The 19,183-nt window shown below is 43.4% G+C and overlaps 1 protein-coding gene across 1 annotated transcript in view; it reads left to right on the top strand.

Annotated features, from left to right (window-relative positions):
* The window catches only part of JMJD1C (jumonji domain containing 1C), a 262,318-nt gene that overhangs the window by 60,473 nt on the left and 182,662 nt on the right, over nucleotides 1-19,183 (top strand). The gene's annotated exons all lie outside the window — the stretch shown is intronic.

Here is a 19,183-nt window from a genome sequence, read left to right as displayed (position 1 = left end):
GCACTCAATACTTGGTCGGGCTCCATTTGCATCAATTACTGCATCAACGCGGCGTGGCATGGAGGTGATCAGCCTGTGGTACTGCTGAGGTGTTATGGAAGCCCAGGTTGCATTGATAGCAGCCTTCAGCTCTTCTGCATTGTTGGGTCTGGTGTTTTTCATCTTCGTCTTGAAAGTTCCCCATAGATACTCCATTGGAGTTAAGGTCAGGCGAGTGTGCTGGCCAATGAAGCACAGTGATACTGTTGTTTTTAAACCAGGTATTGGTACTTTTGGCAGTGTGGACAGGTGCTAAGTCCTGCTGGAGAATGAAATTTCCATCTCCAATAAGCTTGTCGGCAGAGAAAAGCATAAAGTGCTCTAACATTTCCTGGTAGACGGCTGTGCTGACTTTGGTCTTGATAAAACACAGTGGACCTATACCAGCAGATGACATGGCTCGCCAAACCATCACTGATTGTGGAAACTTCACACTAAACCTCAAGCAGCTTGGATTGTGGCCTCTCTACTCTTCCTCCAGACTCTGGGACCTTGATTTCCAAATGAAATGCAAAATTTACTTTCTTCTGAAAACACCTTGGACCACTGAGCAACAGTCCAGTTCCTTTTCTCCTTGCCCCAGGTAAGAGGCTTCTGGCATTGTCTATTGGTCAGGAGTGGCTCGACACAAGGAATGCAACACTTGTAGCCCATGTCCTGAATACGTCTGTGTGTGGTGGCTCTTGAAGCAATGACTCCAGCAGCAGTCCACTCCTTGTGAATCTCCCCAACATCTTTGAACGGTCTTAACAATCCTTGCGGTTATCCCGGTTTCTTGTTCATCTGTTTCTATCGCACTTTTTCCTTCCACTCAACTTTCCATTTAATATGCTTGGATACAGCACTCTGTGAACAGTCAGCTTCTTAGCAATGACCTTTTGTGGCTTACCCTCCTTGTGGAGTGTCAGTGACTGCCTTCTGGACATCTGTCAAGTCAGCAGTCTTCCCCATGATTGTGGAGCCTACTGAAACAGACTAAGGGACCTTTTTAACCACTTAAGCAGCCTTTGCAGGTGTTTTTTGTTAAATATTCTAATAATGACTTTTGGGTTTTCATTGGCTGTAGGTCATAACCATTAGTGATGAGCGAATATACTCGGTACTCGAGATTTCCATGGCACGCTCGGGTGTCCTTCGAGTATTTGTAAGTACTCAGAGATTTAGTTTTCAGCGCCGCAGCTGAATGATTTACATCTGTTAGCTAGCATAAGTACATATGTGGGCGTTGCCTGGTTGCTAGGGAATCCCCACATGTAATCAAGCTGGCTAACAGATGTAAATCATTCAGCTGGGGCGCTGAAAACGAAATCTCCAAGTACTTACAAATACTCGTAGGACATCCGAGCGTGCTCGAGTACCGAGTATATTCGCTCATCACTAATAATCATCAACATTAACAGAAATAAACGCTTGAAATAGATCACTTGGTTTGTAATGACTCTATATAATGAGTTTCACTTTTGGGTTGAAGAACTGTGCAATTTGTCTCTTCGGAGAGGAAGAGGACTAGAACTCTAGTGCCACCTAGAGTTCTAGTCCTCTTCCTCTCTGAAGAGACAATTTGCATATTTCCCAGAGGAGCATTGTGGCTTTGTCTCCTCACCTCGACATGCTTATCATGTCACTCTCCGCAAGGAGAAACTATACTTCTTGGATCCCGGATTGAAGAACTGATTTTTGATATTCTAATTTTGTGAGAAGCACCTGTATATATGAGGACTGATGGATATTCCTTCTCTGTCTCACTTTGTATCATGTAAGTCTTGGTTACCTGGTATGACCAGGGTTGACAACATGAGGTATTGCTATTATTAATGAGCAGATTGTTTGATCACTAAAACCTCAGGTTGTGTATTTTATGGAGTGCAACTAATTTCTAAACCCTATTTATAACGATAGGTTCTTTAAAAGGAATCTGACAGCAGCATGATGTAGGGACAGAGACACTGATTCCAGCAACTTAGTTTACTGGGTGCAGCAGTTGTGATAGATTCAGTTTTCTCTGCTGAACATCTAGCTGAGCTGTGTATAACCCCGCCATACCACTGGCAGCTTGTCATCTACATTGACAGAAAGCTGCTAATCAATGCTGGGGATGGGGTTGGACTAGGAGGCACGAGTACTTTATTGAACTTCTGCTGATTGATGTAGCAAAAACCTGCTGATATATTCCTTTTTATTATATAGGGCTCACTTTTTTTTTTTTTCCCTGTGCCCAAGTACTGAGTTTACCCATCACCGAAATTTTTTTCCCCGCTGTCCTTCTCTATCAGAACGTCCACAGATCTTTTGTCTTAGGCCAGGTGCCAATGATCCAGAACTAGCAGCGCTTTGGACGCAGCACATGTTCGCTGCATCCAAAGCGCTGTGTTCTATTGAATGCAGGTAAATCCATATGTGTTCAGTGACTCTTGAGGATTTACCGCATTCAATACATTTGATCAATGTAATTTCTGTTGTGGAGACTGGAGTCTCCACGAGAGAAAGTAACATGCTGCGGTCTGGGAAGACGCGCCACATGTCGGTCTCCGCGGGTGATCCCCAGGCGACTAGAAATCCCATCCACTATGCTCTAACATCTGGCCACTGTGGGTAAATATGCAGCATCAAACCCGCAGCAATTACTGATTGTGGGCACGTACCAGAGGACCTGCGATTTCTCCTGACGTGGCTATTTTAGAAAATAATAGGGTTCCCTAAAAATTCACAGCTTTGTAGCAAGTTATCATGTAATTCTGTCTCGTGCCATTCCTGTTATTACACCTAAAAATGTATGGCTAAATTGACAGCTTTTGTCAAAGGGAAGTCCATACGCAGCCAGACATAGTCAGCACTGATTTATAAAGTATGGCATTGTCACTGTATTCATATACTTCTAGGAGGAGTAACAAAGCGGCAGTATAGAGTTTTCAAAGAAAGAACTCCGGAACCATTTCATGGAAGTGCAAAATACAAAAATACACATTAGAAATGAGTGAATCTGCTGAAACCTTGTTTTCCAGATTTGCTCAAATTTTTTTTTTTTTTAGATTGAACAACCCTTTTAAATTCGTTTATTAAACAAAGAAAGGAAAATATACACATTTTGCGTATGACCAGATCAGCATATACGCTCTTATCATAAGTTATGGAAAACAGTAAGTATATATGAGTTTTCGATAATAGAAATCCCAGTGCAAGATTTGCTCAAATTTTGGCCGAGAGATATTTGATTTGCATCAGATGTATTCAGCAAGAAGCAAATTGCTGCTAAAATCCGTTCATTATGCTTTGGTCTTTCCACCAACTAGAACATAATAAACAGATGAGTTAAAAGATGATAAATACTATACTCCCGGAGCCCGTTATCTGTCCTGGCTCCACGCCGGGTCCTCTCCTGGCTCGCTTCCTAACCTTCCGGGGTCTCTTTGGTTGAAGTGGTCTTCACTCTTCGGCGGATCCCATCGCTCACTTTATTAATGTTATAATGTCACTTGAGGCCTTGTTGTGCTGTGCACTAAAGAATGAAGAATAGAGTTATAGGGGAAAACATATATATATATTTTTTGGCTCTTACCTGCCCCTTTTATAAGAAAGAAACAGAAGCAAAACCTTGATTTTAGTGAACTTCAGTAAAAAAAAAAAAAAAATAATACTAATAATTGAGTACTGGCACATCCAATTTGTTTTTTGGTGAATTCAAAGCGAAATCTTGACTCGCTCATCTCAAATATGTAAACTATGTAATGAATCTGAATAAGATGTAGCCTATTGGAGCGATATCTGTCCATTTTATTGGCCCTGCGACACCGTATTCAGTTGTTATTAGACCAGAAAGAAAAAAAAAAAAAAAAGATCATGTCCATAAAAATGGGAGCACCTCAGACAGATAAATAAAATGCAAAGTTTTTATTATATATCAACAAGATAATATACCACACACAAAAAACATAGAATATAAAAACATTTAAAAGTGCAAAGTGCAACAGACAAAAAGCAAAACACAGCAGTCATATCCTAATATAGGGAAAATGACAACCCACAACTCTATCTTCTCCCAAGATAACAAGGATATATATATGTACACAAACGTGGTAACCCAAAGAACAATTCCGCGATCACATATACTATATAGATAAACAATAGGAAATTCTCAACCTCAGAAGGGACAATGCAGTGCATACAAGCGCATGTCGCTACTTGATATCACAGTACCATATAGACCTACAAAAACAACCAAAATGTAATGCTTCGCCTGCTGATTTTTCCCTGAGGAAGCCGCCACAGCTGCGGCGATACGCGTGGGTTGCACCCCACAGCCCATTTTCTTCTCTCCCATGTTTCTCCCTCTGTTACCTGCATACGATCCGGTCTCTCATATGCCTATGGATCTTTTTGCAGTGTGGGCTCCTGTTTAATTTTGACATGTATGTGACCATTGTGTCTAGCATGCTCTTTACCTAGGTGCTAGGAGCCTTGTTTCAACAACTGCCCAGGCATGGGATTGCACGTGCCGGTGAGCATTACATTTTGGTTGTTTTTGTAGGTCTATATGGTACTGTGATATCAAGTAGCGACATGCGCTTGTATGCACTGCATTGTCCCTTCTGAGGTTGAGAATTTCCTATTGTTTATCTATATAGTATATGTGATCGCGGAATTGTTCTTTGGGTTACCACGTTTGTGTACATATATATATCCTTGTTATCTTGGGAGAAGATAGGGTTGTGGGTTGTCATTTTCCCTATATTAGGATATGACTGCTGTGTTTTTCTTTTTGTCTGTTGCACTTTGCACTTTTAAATGTTTTTATATTCTATGTTTTTTGTGTGTGGTATATTATCTTGTTGATATATAATAAAAACTTTGCATTTTATTTATCTGTCTGAGGTGCTCCCATTTTTATGGACATGATCTTCTTTTTTTTTTTTTTTTTTTTCTTTCTGGTCTAATTGTAGCTTTTCAAGTCCTTGGTGAGCCCCAGCATGTAATTATTTAGACATATATCTAGTGGTGCCCTCCGCTTTTCTCTATGTTCAACCGTATTCAGTTGTTGCCACATTTTTGGAGTGTGATGGCTTCATGGTTCCGGGACCTTGTCTGTCTGGGCAGTAGCTTGCGGTGTGTGCAGTTTGAGGAGCCTTTCGGAATAGATCTACTCAGTATAAAATCGCTCATTCATTTCTATTGTAAAACCCCTTTTCCTGTTCATATGTTCAGTTTTTGATCACTTCAGTTCTGCTTCAGGATATGATAAACGTCTGGTTGGAGACGAGAGAACTCGTGTCATTACTTTACTTTAAAGTGTCTCCTGTTGGAAAGCTCAAAATTAGACACTAATATTTCTTTTTCTGCAACTTTTTATTGGACAAAGTGATAATATAAATGCACTACACTCGTTTTGATTAATGAAGTGCAGGATCTATTTGGGAAATTTACAGACTAATCTGCTGCCATGAAAGGGAAAATGTGTTGTGGTGTTTTCCGTGCCCATTGTGCGGTGTATGCACAGATGTGATGGATATGTTCCGTGCTGGAAATGGTTTTGTACTGATGGGTCTAATCAGTAATGACTGGTAAATATTTGCTCTGAGTTCTGCACTGGTGTTGACAACAAATGGAGACCTTTTCCATGGGAGGTTGGCACCAAGTGTTTTAGCACCATTGATACTCTAATTATTCTAGTTAATGATGGTCTTTTATGCCTGTCCCCTTCAGCTTCAGTCTGATGACCCCTTGTAATGTTCCTGGATGCTTTCTGTGTGCCTCTGACAGCAGCATTTGCTTTTTTCCTTTGACTCAGGATTTGCTGGTACGGTAACATTGCTGGGCGTTACTCTGCATTTGATGCTCATGTTCTTCTTTTTTTTTTTCTTCTTTGTCAGTGCCGAATTTTGGCCCAGTGTCAATGATTTTACTTACCGGCAGAAGGTGGTCTGGGGCTAGGGAGAGAATGGCGCTGATGCCTGTACTCTGGGCTCTCGAATTAGGACCAGCACTTTACAAGGGAGAGCCTCATCATATCCAAGTTCACATGGCCGCACCATTTATCGGAGCAGTTACGTCCACAGCTACGTGTGCTACTCCACGTAGCGGCTTCTTGCTATTCACATGCATTACTGCCCCCTGAGGAAGCAAAAGCGAAACATGCATAGGGACCCCAGCGCAACGTACAGGCATCATAAAAAAAAAAAAGGGTAAGAAGACTTCCTTTCCACCTTGTAAGAATACGTACCATGCTCCGATAAGTACATAAACTTACAACACAGTAATCTCAAGTTTTATTATTGTTACTAAAGTAGGACTTGTTACTTACTATTATAACTGTGACTGCCTTTGATTAACTTTGTATTGTAATTGGTGTAATAGGCACCTTGTTGGCCCATTTACTATTTTTCCCTCCATCCATCTTTGTTTAGGGACTCCCAAAAATGTAAGATGCTTATCTTGTCACTTTATATACTATGGTTGTCCCATATCTTATTGAAGATAAGCCTGCATTGTTCTACTACGGTTGTATTGTTGTCCGCCTGTTTTTCCAAGCGCTATGTAATATGTGGAGTACGGTAATTTATATTAATATGTCATATGTGTTCATGTGACTATAAATAAAGGATGTTTTGTATTTTGTTATAAACAAGGTTCAGGATTTATTTATGATTCTATCCACACATAGAAGAGGTATCTATCAGGGATCTAAGCTCCCAAATGTTCTTTATTGCTATCTATGTTATATGGAGAGTTTCTATAGAAATCCACAATTCTAGCTGTGTATTCAGTCACATGCATTAGTCTGGTCTGTATAATTGCACCCACCAGATTAGAACCAGCTTCCCCCCTACACACGCACACGGACCTGAGGTCGGTATTAAAAGCAGCCCATGCACAATAGCACATAGGCTAACATTGGCGTTCTGCCCTTTATGAGGTCCGTGTTTTTTTTTTTTTTCGCTCACAGGCAGCACTTGGATGGAAAATGATATTCATGTGAATGTACCGTAATACAGACCAAAAAATTCAAGACTGTGACCAGGGTTGCTGGAACCAGCGGACTGACTGGTGGTAATACTCGGGTGCCCTTTGTGATGCCCTGCACAGTCTTTGGAGCGATGGCTCAGGCCTCTCCTGTTACACAGCTAAATATAAATAATTAGGCCCCATCCTTCTGGACAGTATTCTGGGCACCTTTTAACTCTTTATGATCCATCATAAAACCCCCTTTAATAGCTAATCTGGCTTATGTCAACCAGTCGTGTAGCTAGGTTTTCTAGCACCCGGGGCAAAAATTTAGTTTGACAACCACACCCCTCCTACAGGACTTCATTTAATAATTAAAGGCTGCGTCCAGGTTTGAGATGAAAGTCTGCGTTCACTCTGTATGACTGCAAGCTTCTGAAGTCTCACAGCACATGCACTGCACACTTTTAGGATTCTCCCTTGTACAAGTATGTGATTTATATACCTCTGGCCACACTCTGACTAGACTTGTCCGGCCATGCTCAATTCATTTTCATTGAATGTGGCCACGCATATCTATTTGGCACGTGACCGCATGTGTGCAAATAGACAGCATGAGAAAATCCTGACAGCGTGCAGGGCACACTGTGAGAATTCAGAAGTCTGCAGTCACATATAATGACTGCAGACTCGTCACAAACCTGCCCAACTCTAATGCTCCTAACCTGAATAAAATCACGGGCATTAGTCAGTATAAAAAAAACCTTTACATTCGGGTACCTCATAGATGATGACGTCTTTGGATTAGTTCTTTCTTTTTTTTCCCTTCCTATTGTCCAGACACCATGTTGAGTTTTCTTATCCACAGCCCATCTCTGTAGACTTCAATCCTCTCCGGTCTTGTGCGGCACATCCTCACAGGGTGCCCTTAAAGATAGCAGTGTCATTATAATGCTGCTGAATAAAAATATCTGCACTACACAGAGCCCCCGAATAAATTGCCCCTCACTATATTCTATGTATGTTATATGACCCCCACACTGTCCCTCTTAAGGTACATGCCCTCCACACTATCCGCTCCTTTCCATACTGGGCCCCACATGGTGTCCCCCTATAGCAGTGTTCCCCAACTCCAGTCCTCGAGAGCCACCAACAGGTCATGTTTTCAGGATTTCCTTAGTATTGCACAGGTGATAATTACATCACCCTCCTTGGCTTACTATCCCTATGACCATACACTGTTCCCCATGCTATTCCCCCCTCCCCCACTCACTAATTAGTCTTCAGTCTGTGCTCATTCACAATTTTCTCCCCCCATACTGTCTCCTTGTACTATTCCGCTCAATAGTCTCCTCACACACTTACCCTCTCACTCTCCATACTACCTTACCACACATCCCCAGACTCCTCATACTGTGTTTGCACCCATCCCATCTTCCTAGCTCCCCGTAATGTGTCCACATACATTTTCCCCCTCACTCCTCATAGTGTCTGCAGCCATGCACCATACTGTTTCCTTAAGGTACCTTCACACATAACGATATCGTTAACGATATCGTTGCTTTTTGTGACGTAGCAACGATATCGTTAAGGAAATCGTTCTGTGTGACAGCGACCAACGATCAGGCCCCTGCTGGGAGATCGTTGGTCACTGAGGAAAGTCCACAACTTTATTTCGTCGCTGGACTTCCTGCAGACATCGCTGGATCGGCGTGTGTGACACCGATCCAGCGATGTCTTCACTGGTAACCAGGGTAAACATCGGGTTACGAAGCGCAGGGCCGCGCTTAGTAACCCGATGTTTACCCTGGTTACCAGCGTAAAAGTAAAAAAAACAAACACTACATACTTACCTACCGCTGTCTGTCCCCGGCGCTCTGCTTCTCTGCACTCCTCCTGCACTGGCTGTGAGCGTCGGTCAGCCGGAAAGCAGAGCGGTGACGTCACCGCTCTGCTTTCCGGCCGCTGTGCTCACAGCCAGTGCAGGAGGAGTGCAGAGAAGCAGAGCGCCGGGGACAGACGGCGATAGGTAAGTATGTAGTGTTTGTTTTTTTTACTTTTACGCTGGTAACCAGGGTAAACATCGGGTTACTAAGCACGGCCCTGTGCTTAGTAACCCGATGTTTACCCTGGTTACCCGGGGACCTCGGGATCGTTGGTCGCTGGAGAGCTGTCTGTGTGACAGCTCTCGCTGAGTGTGAAGGTACCTTTATACATGCCCTCCATCTCCACCCTTGCTCCTCATATTGTCTTCAAATTTCTCCTGTGTCCCCTATTGTCTGCACCTGTCCCTTCCCTTGATCCTCAAATTAATCCCCCGCCCCGTTGCTTTCAATCTTTTGATCTTCAGCTCATTGTCGACCATAGTGCTGGTCAGTCATGTAAAAAGTGCCTTCCTCTAACTGTGCAAACAGACTGCGCCTAACAGTCCAGGAGAGGTATCCTTGTCCATGTTCACCAGCGTGTAAAAACGTATTTTTATTTTTTTTTGTTTTGTTTTTCATCCACAAAACTTGGAGGACTTTTCTTCTCATTTGTTATCTGTATACAGTCCAAGGTATCCAAAGAAATTGGATACTATACAGTAGATCCATATAAAAGCTGACTTTTTTTTCCTTCATTTTTTGCACACCCGTAGACTTGATTGGCCAAATCTGATCAGAACTAATTAGCGCATGCTACAATTTTAATGATCAACCTTACCCCCAAACTGTTTTGTATGGTCAGATTGCTATGCAAAAGATGTCGTCCACACGTTTACTTCTGCTCCCTGGCTGGAAAATTGCCGATTTAAATTCATATGCAAATGAGGTTTAAGTGCTCCCGGAGTGTCAAAGCACTTCCTGAGACTGATCATTTCCCCGCCCAGCCCTACCTTTATTTGACTGATTTGACTACACAGTGAGAAAATTGTGAAGTGCTTTGACACACCCAGGACACTTAGCCTCATTGGGGTAGGATTTAAATTTTTTTTAATTTTTATTTTGAGAGCAACAGATATAGATGACATTATTTAGATCTTTACTGATGTGAAGAACAAAATGATCATATAAACAGCTTGAGAGGTGGATTCTTCAGACACATTCCCTTTTAAAGAGGATGTCTTCTTACTGGTATATTTGTCTAATGGATCTGGGACCCGCACCTAGACTTTATTATACAAGTCACACCTACCGCAGCTTCTATGGCCCTCATTCTAAATCCTCAGCCATTAATATGGAGTTTGTTCCCTTCATCTTCTATTACAGCTTCCTCTCTTCTGGGGAGTCTTTTCACAGAGATATTGGAGGGGGCTGTGTGCAAAACTTTCCAATCATACAAAATAGCATTTGTGTCGTCAGACAAGAATTGTGATGGCCGAATGTGTAAGGGTGGTCTCCTCTTGGAGTCCAGGTTTGTAAATCAGGTATAGCTTCCTAGAAATGTGATGGCCCTTTAAGCAGAGGACATTTTATGTTAAAGGCATTCTTCTTCTTATTTGCCTTCCAAAGACATGCTTGAATGCTCAGATTCCAGACATGTGGTTACAAGCTTTTCCTTCTTAGAGGTAATGTTTCTAGTATCTGGTTGGATTTTGTGAGGTTGTGGGGCTGAAATGCATCTTCTAAATAAAACTTGTCTGAATAATCCCCGTTCTTGTCCTGTTCGCGACTCTAGAAAGACGGTTTTACTAGAAGAGGCCATTATGAGGGGCGGTATATGATCTCCTACTATCATCCAATATTACCCTGCACCTATATGGGTATTTCGCTAGTCCTGATTCCCACACTTTGGCTGTTAAGTGCTAATTTGGCAAATTATCGAGAAGCGTCCAGAGATCTCATTGGCTGAATAGCAGGGCGTAATCCAGCAAAGACCACTTGTTTTCCCTCATTCCTCCACAGTACACGACTAAAGACCAAAGTAAACACTGCTAAATATAACCCATCCACAGAAAACACCTCCTTCATTTCCCCCTCGTTCGCAGTCTTAAAAATAGTCACTTGTGATTAAGATTTTATTTTTATTGAGGAGTTAGATTTCTACCTGTGCCGACAGCGCCTGTGAATGGCATATTGGATGTTCGAATACCCGATGCGTTACAATCGGGCCACCATCTAGTGTCCTTATAAATTCCTATATATCGTTAATAAGCAAATCATGCTAGTTTTGTCTAAAGAGCTAATCATTGTAGAATTTAGATGGCCATCGTCATACTACACTTACAGTAACCTGTAGTAGCATGTTAATAGGAGAGTTGTCTGTAAGCATGTGTTGTAGGAAACTGCTCTGCTGTGACTTAGAGAAAGCTTTGACAATATGTGCAATAAGTTATTTTCAGGTCAAAACAGGCCCTCTACCTTCAGAGAGACAAGGTGGACAGCAGTGTGAGCAGCCTCTTCTTACCCCAGCACCCCTGGTATCTCCAGCATTAGATTAGATGGACATGGTGGACAGCAGTGTGAGCAGCCTCTTCTTACCCCAGCACCCCTGGTATCTCCAGCATTAGATTAGATGGACATAGTGGACAGCAGTGTGAGCAGCCTCTTCTTACCCCAGCACCCCTGGTATCTCCAGCATTAGATTAGATGGACATGGTGGAAAGCAGTGTGAGCAGCTTCTTCTTACCTCAGCACCCCTGGTATCCAGTATTGGATTAGACAGGATGGACAGCAGTGTGAGCAGCCTCTTCTTACCTCAGCACCCTTGGTATCCAGTATTGGATTAGACAGGGTGGACAGCAGTGTGAGTAGCTTCTTCTTACCTCAGCACCCCTGTTATCTCCAGTATTCAATTAGACAGGGTGGACACCAGTGTGAGCAGCCTCTTCTTACCCCAGCACCCCTGGTATCTCCAGTATTAGATTAGATGGACATGGTGGACAGCAGTGTGAGCAGCTTCTTCTTACCTCAGCACCCCTGGTATCCAGTATTGGATTAGACAGGATGGACAGCAGTGTGAGCAGCCTCTTCTTACCTCAGCACCCTTGGTATCCAGTATTCAATTAGACAGGGTGGACACCAGTGTGAGCAGCCTCTTCTTACCCCAGCACCCCTGGTATCTCCACTATTAGATTAGATGGTCATGGTGGACAGCAGTGTGAGCAGATTCTTCTTACCTCAGCACCCCTGGTATCCAGTATTAGATTAGATAGACAGGGTGGACAGCAGTGTGAGCAGATTCTTCTTCCCCCATTGCCCCTGGTATCTCCAGTATTAGATTAGATGGTCATGGTGGACAGCAGTGTGAGCAGATTCTTCTTACCTCAGCACCCCTGGTATCCAGTATTAGATTAGATAGACAGGGTGGACAGCAGTGTGAGCAGATTCTTCTTCCCCCATTGCCCCTGGTATCTCCAGTATTAGATTAGATGGTCATGGTGGACAGCAGTGTGAGCAGATTCTTCTTACCCCAGCACCCCTGGTATCTCCAGCATTAGATTAGATGGACATGGTGGACAGCAGTGTGAGCAGCCTCTTCTTACCCCAGCACCCCTGGTATCTCCACTATTAGATTAGATGGTCATGGTGGACAGCAGTGTGAGCAGATTCTTCTTACCTCAGCACCCCTGGTATCCAGTATTAGATTAGATAGACAGGGTGGACAGCAGTGTGAGCAGATTCTTCTTCCCCCATTGCCCCTGGTATCTCCAGTATTAGATTAGATGGTCATGGTGGACAGCAGTGTGAGCAGATTCTTCTTACCTCAGCACCCCTGGTATCCAGTATTAGATTAGATAGACAGGGTGGACAGCAGTGTGAGCAGATTCTTCTTCCCCCATTGCCCCTGGTATCTCCAGTATTAGATTAGATGGTCATGGTGGACAGCAGTGTGAGCAGATTCTTCTTACCCCAGCACCCCGGTATCTCCATTATTACAGCAGAACATCCACTAGGAACGCATATTCCGACACATGAAGGGGGGATGGAATTTATACTGCACATGCTCACAGACATCGATCCTATTAATATTTTAGGACACGCTTCTGTGAGTGTTATAGGGTGGTGGTACTTTACCTCCCCCAGCCAAATTGAGTGTGATTTACTACTTATTATGACATTTCCTTTTTGCTTATTTTTTTTCTTCCATTTTTGAAAAATTTCCTACAATAAACACTTAAAATATTAATATGATATTGCTAGGTTCCCTATACCCATTACTAGTATTGGGGGTTATGACTCCCACCTTTGCACCTCACAGCTCAGCCACTCCATACACAATTTTTGGATGTTACAGAGACAGGCGAGGGCTCCCCATTATTTTTCCCAGAGGGGTGGAAGTCTGCTTTCCTCAAACCCTTAATGCTATTTAAATTGCCACTTTAGGCACTGGTGATGTATAGTGCTTTTTTCCTGTCCAAACCCATGGCACTTGTATGATCTGCATATAATAAAATGGGTGCTACTTTACATGCCAATCCCCTGATGCTCCCATTCACAATATTTCCTGGATTCCCCATCGCTCTGTTTATCCGCTCCGGCGATGACCAGTGATTGACTGCAGCGGTCACAGCTTGTGTTGACGTGCCATGTGTGAGACTGGGTGATCAGAGAGTAGTAGTTGACCAGGGCTGAAACACAAGAGTTCTGGTAAGGTGAGATGTTACTCTTTTTGCTATTAGAAGCTATTTGTGACACTATTGGGCAAACCTCGGGTTTTGGTGTTGTGCAAAATTGATTTGTTAAAAATGGCGCACAACATTTCCAACAGTTTCATAACCTTCTTACTCCAGTATTTTTGCTTTTGACTTGTTGGTAAGCTTCCCCCTTCGATTTAGTGGGGATCACAATTTGTTGAGAATACTTAGGAGCTGGTGACTTTACCTCTGTGTAGGACGCCGTTGCCGGCTGTGTCTACACCGGCCATTACCATGCTGCCTCGCTGTGTACACACACACCCATTTAGAGGTTGATGGATCATACGTCAATGCATTTCCCTTCCACCGCGCTGTACATTTTCCCAACTGTATTACAGTAAAGAATTTTGAAAACAGTTACGCCATTGTGGCCACGACTTGGGATTTCAAAACTGGTGTTTTGCAATGTGAAGCCGTCTTGGCAGGGTATGGCCCTGTACAAAGGTCATTTGTTAGCAGTGGGAGAATTTATAAGCCAAGTGCGCATTTTATGTTTGCTAAGCTCTTTTCTAAACACAAGTCTTAAGCAACCGTGTTCTAGTATTTAAAGGTGCATTCATCTGCGAGGTCAAAATTACCAATTCTGATTGCATTCTGCTGCGCCTTACATCTGTCTCGTCATCTCCATGGATTTATTAGCAAAGGAAACTGTCAGATCTTGGGAGAGAAGTATTGATGGAGACAGATTGCTTGCCACACGCAGTATTGCTTTTCTTTTTTCTTCATGCTTGTGGTAGGACACGGATGATTGGCAATACTGCAGATATTGAAGCTATACCTGCAGATAATCTATACGTGTATTTTAATATGTGCATCTGAATAGGAAGTATCTGCCTTAATTCTTTGGAGTTCTGATCTCAAGCTCAGACACCTTTTTGGATGAACTCGAAGCCAGGTCTTATATCCGATGCCTCGTCTCATTGTCTGTCGCCTGTTTTCAAATCCAGTTGGAACATGGATGTGGTTGAAAAGGGAGAGCAGAGGCTACCTGCAAACTCCTTGTCTCTGAAAGAGATTCTCAATTATGATATATGGAAATTATGTATTGGACATTTAGGAGTAATTTTGGCTCTGCTCACTTCTGCTGGCGAGTGAGGCTTTCTTTGTGACGGATACAGATTTGCCAACACCTGTCTTAATAGAGGTGCTACTTGACTTGCCAACTCCCTGGCGCTCCCAGTGCAAGGTGTCCTTGGTCCACCACCTGTCTGTTTACTGGGCTTCATCAGTGATGAGACCCCACTTGTCCCAGGACAGGTTCACTGTAGCTCCTGCTAGAGTACACAAAAGAGCAGATATCTGTACACGTGACCTCCCCAACCCCGCTCACCTCCCGATGTAGAAGTGAGTCAAGTCGGAAAATGTAAGGTGCAGTGTAGCTATTGATTGCAGAAAAGAAGGCTCCGCTGCAGCCGGTTGTCCCACTGCCAGATACTGAGCCTTGAGCAGGAGTATGGTGGACATCCCAGAAAGCACAGAAAAGTTTTATATGTATACGTTTCTCAGTTTTAAGTGTGTCTAGGACTTTGATATTGATGACTTGTCATTTGGGTAGGTCTTTAGAAACAGATTGGTGTCTAACATCCAGTGATGTTACTATTGACATGGCTGATCTGTAGACAAAACGGAGCTGGCTTGGCCGGTGAGCTGATCCATTGAACATCTCATCGTTGACACAGGAGGGGAGAGAAGCGCCTCTCCTTCAGTTGGAGCCATGACAGGACCACGAGAGGGGGCTGATATTGGCCAATCGTTGCAGTTTTTAGCATTAGTAAGGTTTATTTTACCAACCATTCAAGGACATTTTGTTGCCTGACAATCCCTTTTAAGTAGGACTGTAAACAGACTGGTTTCCCAGCCGCTGTTGCACCTTGATCAGCACTATTGTGAGGAAGTGCTTACATAAGACTTAATGTTGTCAACCACTGAGCCACTTGTTGAACCTGATGTTCCTGTTCACCTTGACTGAGGAATTTCCATTCAATAAGATGGTTTTGTTGTACTGAGGTGACCCTCCACCTTGTATGTCAGCGCTGTCACGTTGAGGACAGTGCATTGTTTCCTCTGCAGCGTTGGGGTACAAATGACCCTCCTGTTTTTCAGTTACATTTTTGGATTACTCTAAATACCCGAATCTCCACCCGTTATTGTTTGCCTTTCTTGTGTAAGCGTGTGATTTCTGGGTCATTATTGTGTATATATGACACATTGCTGATGGGTTAATATCTGGTCTAATTATTGACAAATGAGTCCTCGAGCAGGAGGAGATAATACAGGCTTCCTACAGTATGCTCAGTTTTTGTTACACTCTGTGACCTGTAATAAATAGTAGGGACTAGTAACCATCTGACCTACCTTTCAGGCTGAAAATCGCATCATAGTGAAGTGACACCAAAGTGACTGATGTTTTAAGAAATAGCCACGTTCTATAGAAAAAGATCTGGGCAAAAGATCGAAAGTTGACACGTGAACTTTCTAATGCCTCAAATTAGAAATGTATAGTTTTTCTGATTCGCAATGTATCTTTCCTCATGTGCAGGCATTGCAGGACCTTATGTATCCATGGTTATGACCACTAGCAACTAGATGTCACTATATCATTGGTCGCAACCATGGAAACCTAAGGTCCTTCAATGCCTGCACATGAGGAAAGAGACAGTGAATTAGAAAAACTATACTACATTTCCGATTGGAGGTATTTTTTGTTGTTGCTGTTATTTCTACTACATTTTATTTTTTTCATTCTAATTATATTGTGTGTGTTTGTAAGTGTCCTTGTGGTGTATTCCAAAATAGTTGCTTAAATATTTAATGCCAACTCTGACCTGCGTGAACGCACCCTAGAGGAAACCTCCTCCACAGAAACCCTTTTGCATTAGTATTTTTTTTATAGTTGCCATAGTAACACTGAAATAGAAGGTGCAAAGTGTCAAAAAAGGAGATGAAAAATACCTTCCACTTGCCCATTCCGCCATACCTATTGTGCCATATCACCGCCAACCTCATCCATTTCCTTAGCAGGGGTTCATTCATTTCCTTTCTGAGGGTTGGCATCCGCTCCGTTCACCAGCTTTCACTAAAGTCAATGACTCGAAAACTGACAAGGCGGAAAATATCAAGCTGGCAGAAGTCTGACCTTTGCCCAAAGCGCTGATGTCCTTGTGACTCCCTGAGAAATTTGAGATGATCTGTGTAAGATGGTGTCCCGTTAGTACAGGACGATCATCCCAGTGCATCTTTGGTTACAAGCTCGGTTCAGCCGGATAGATGATATCCGCAGCTGTTTAGTATTCCTCCTTTTTAGTGTAATGGCGCCGAGCCACAAACACGATCATGTTACCAAGCTAAAATTAGTTCCCCAAATAGTAGTAGGTGTATGAAGATGACTAATGCCGTGGTTATACAATTAACACAACGCAGCTGAATGGAATAGATTACCCGCGCCACAAGTGGAGTGCGAGCTTTAATGTAATTCTCATCTTACACTGCTGCCCGGAGACAGGATTGTGAAAAACTGAAACGTGGATGTGTGGTCTTCATGCGACGGGAAGCCAGTGCCAACCATACCGGCATCATCAGGACATCACTGTTGGGCAGACACAGGAGAGGGATTTTATTCTCACATTTTTACATAACTGGAAACCCCTTTTTTAAAGATGAATTACACTTTGAATCTTGGGACCGTCTATGAAATTGGTTGGTCCCCTCCCAAATAAAGATGACTAAAGGTGGCAGTACACAGGATACCTGTCGGACAGAAGGTTTGTTCAGAAGACCACTACTTCTACTCTCTCCCCTTACATGGCGGGTGAGAGAAGAAAAGCGTCTGGCAGTGGCTTATCTCCCCTAAAGGCAAAACCAAAGACCTGGTCCTTATTTCCCCCAACATCGTATTCAAATTTTGTACAACGTACAGCATTAGTAACGCCCCTGTAGTGGATCCAGGGGTCGCATCAAGCTTCAAGTCATTGCACTGTACAGCGCATATTAAATTCCCTACAAATCTGAGTGGTAGTACAAGGATTGAATTTAACTTACCTCCAAAAAAGTAGTCATTCTTTACCCCCCAATATAATATATATGTAAGATTGAGTTGCCTTAAAATACTTAAAGGTGTTGTGAAGCTCCGATTAGATCTGCCCCAGGCGTTCCGAGATGCTGCTGTACATGCAAGACAGCGAGGTGTCAGGGCAACACCCAGACGAATTGTGTACATGTCCGATTATACAGAATTTGTCAGTAGGATCAGCCCATGTAGATGGCTTTGGAGTGTTGACCCTACTGACAGATTCCCTTTTAGATAGGATAGCAGGTTTACGCATTATATCTGACGGTGGTTTGCTGCTTGGTGTGCAACGTGCGCTGTGATATGGAAAGGTTTACACTACGTCTCTGCTGTGCCTTTAAATCCCATAGAAGTGTATGGAGAAAGCCATGTATGTGTGCAGCCATCTCCCCATTTGTTCTCCCTCTGAACACCTTGGCTAGAATGGTGGGGCAATGATTGGGGATCGCTCTTTCTCCGCATTGACTGACTTTCCGGACCGGAGTGGGAAATAACCTGAGCAGGGGGTTGTAAGAACCTAATAATTTTGCGTCTATACCTGATTACTATATTCTGATGTTTTTGAAGTCCTTGTGTTCAGGATGTGACCCTATTGGCGGCTTTTTTTGAAAAGCTCAACTGTATGAGTGTGTTGTTGCGAAGACCACTGCTGTCTGTCAGCCTGCCAGCTTTGCCCTCCGCTTGCTGACTTGACTTACTAAATTCCGCAGAGGCATTGTGCCACTTCTCCCAATTGTTTATCCATCCAGTGATCTGTTGTACAGGAGCCCGGCCCCAGGAAAGGTTACAGGGGATCAGTATGACCAGCACATAGTAATCGGCCTACATATGGTGATGTCAGAACACTTATGTTACATTGTATCGCTTGTGATTAGTCCGCATCTTAGTTCTCAGAAGTATAATGGTGGAAACCTACATGATGGGGTTGAACGTCGTACCAGACTCTATTGACCAGGGCTGTGGAGTCGGTAAGCCTAACCTCCGACTCCTCATATTCCATGACTCCGACTCCCTCATACCAGGGCTGTGGAGTCGGTAAGCCAAACCTCTGACTCCTCATGTTCCATGACTCCAACTCTCTCATACCAGGGCTGTGGAGTCGGTAAGCCAAACCTCTGACTCCTCATGTTCCATGACTCCAACTCTCTCATACCAGGGCTGTGGAGTCGGTAAGCCAAACCTCTGACTCCTCATGTTCCATGACTCCAACTCTCTCATACCAGGGCTGTGGAGTCGGTAAGCCAAACCTCTGACTCCTCATGTTCCATGACTCCAACTCTCTCATACCAGGGCTGTGGAGTCGGTAAGCCAAACCTCTGACTCCTCATGTTCCATGACTCCAACTCTCTCATACCAGGGCTGTGGAGTCGGTAAGCCAAACCTCTGACTCCTAAATTTCCATGACACCGACTCCACCAAAGTGGGCTCCGACTCCACGACTCCGACTCCACAGCCCTGCTATTGACTGCTCTTAGGGAAATGAAAATCCTCTCTATTCCTAGAACATTTGGTGGTGTCTCTTCCCA

Source organism: Ranitomeya imitator, chromosome 2 (assembly GCF_032444005.1).
Source record: "Ranitomeya imitator isolate aRanImi1 chromosome 2, aRanImi1.pri, whole genome shotgun sequence".
In the NCBI taxonomy this organism is placed as follows: Eukaryota; Metazoa; Chordata; class Amphibia; order Anura; family Dendrobatidae; genus Ranitomeya; species Ranitomeya imitator.
The sequence above is the reverse complement of the archived record's forward strand: the minus strand, read 5'-3'. Positions and strand labels throughout refer to the sequence as shown.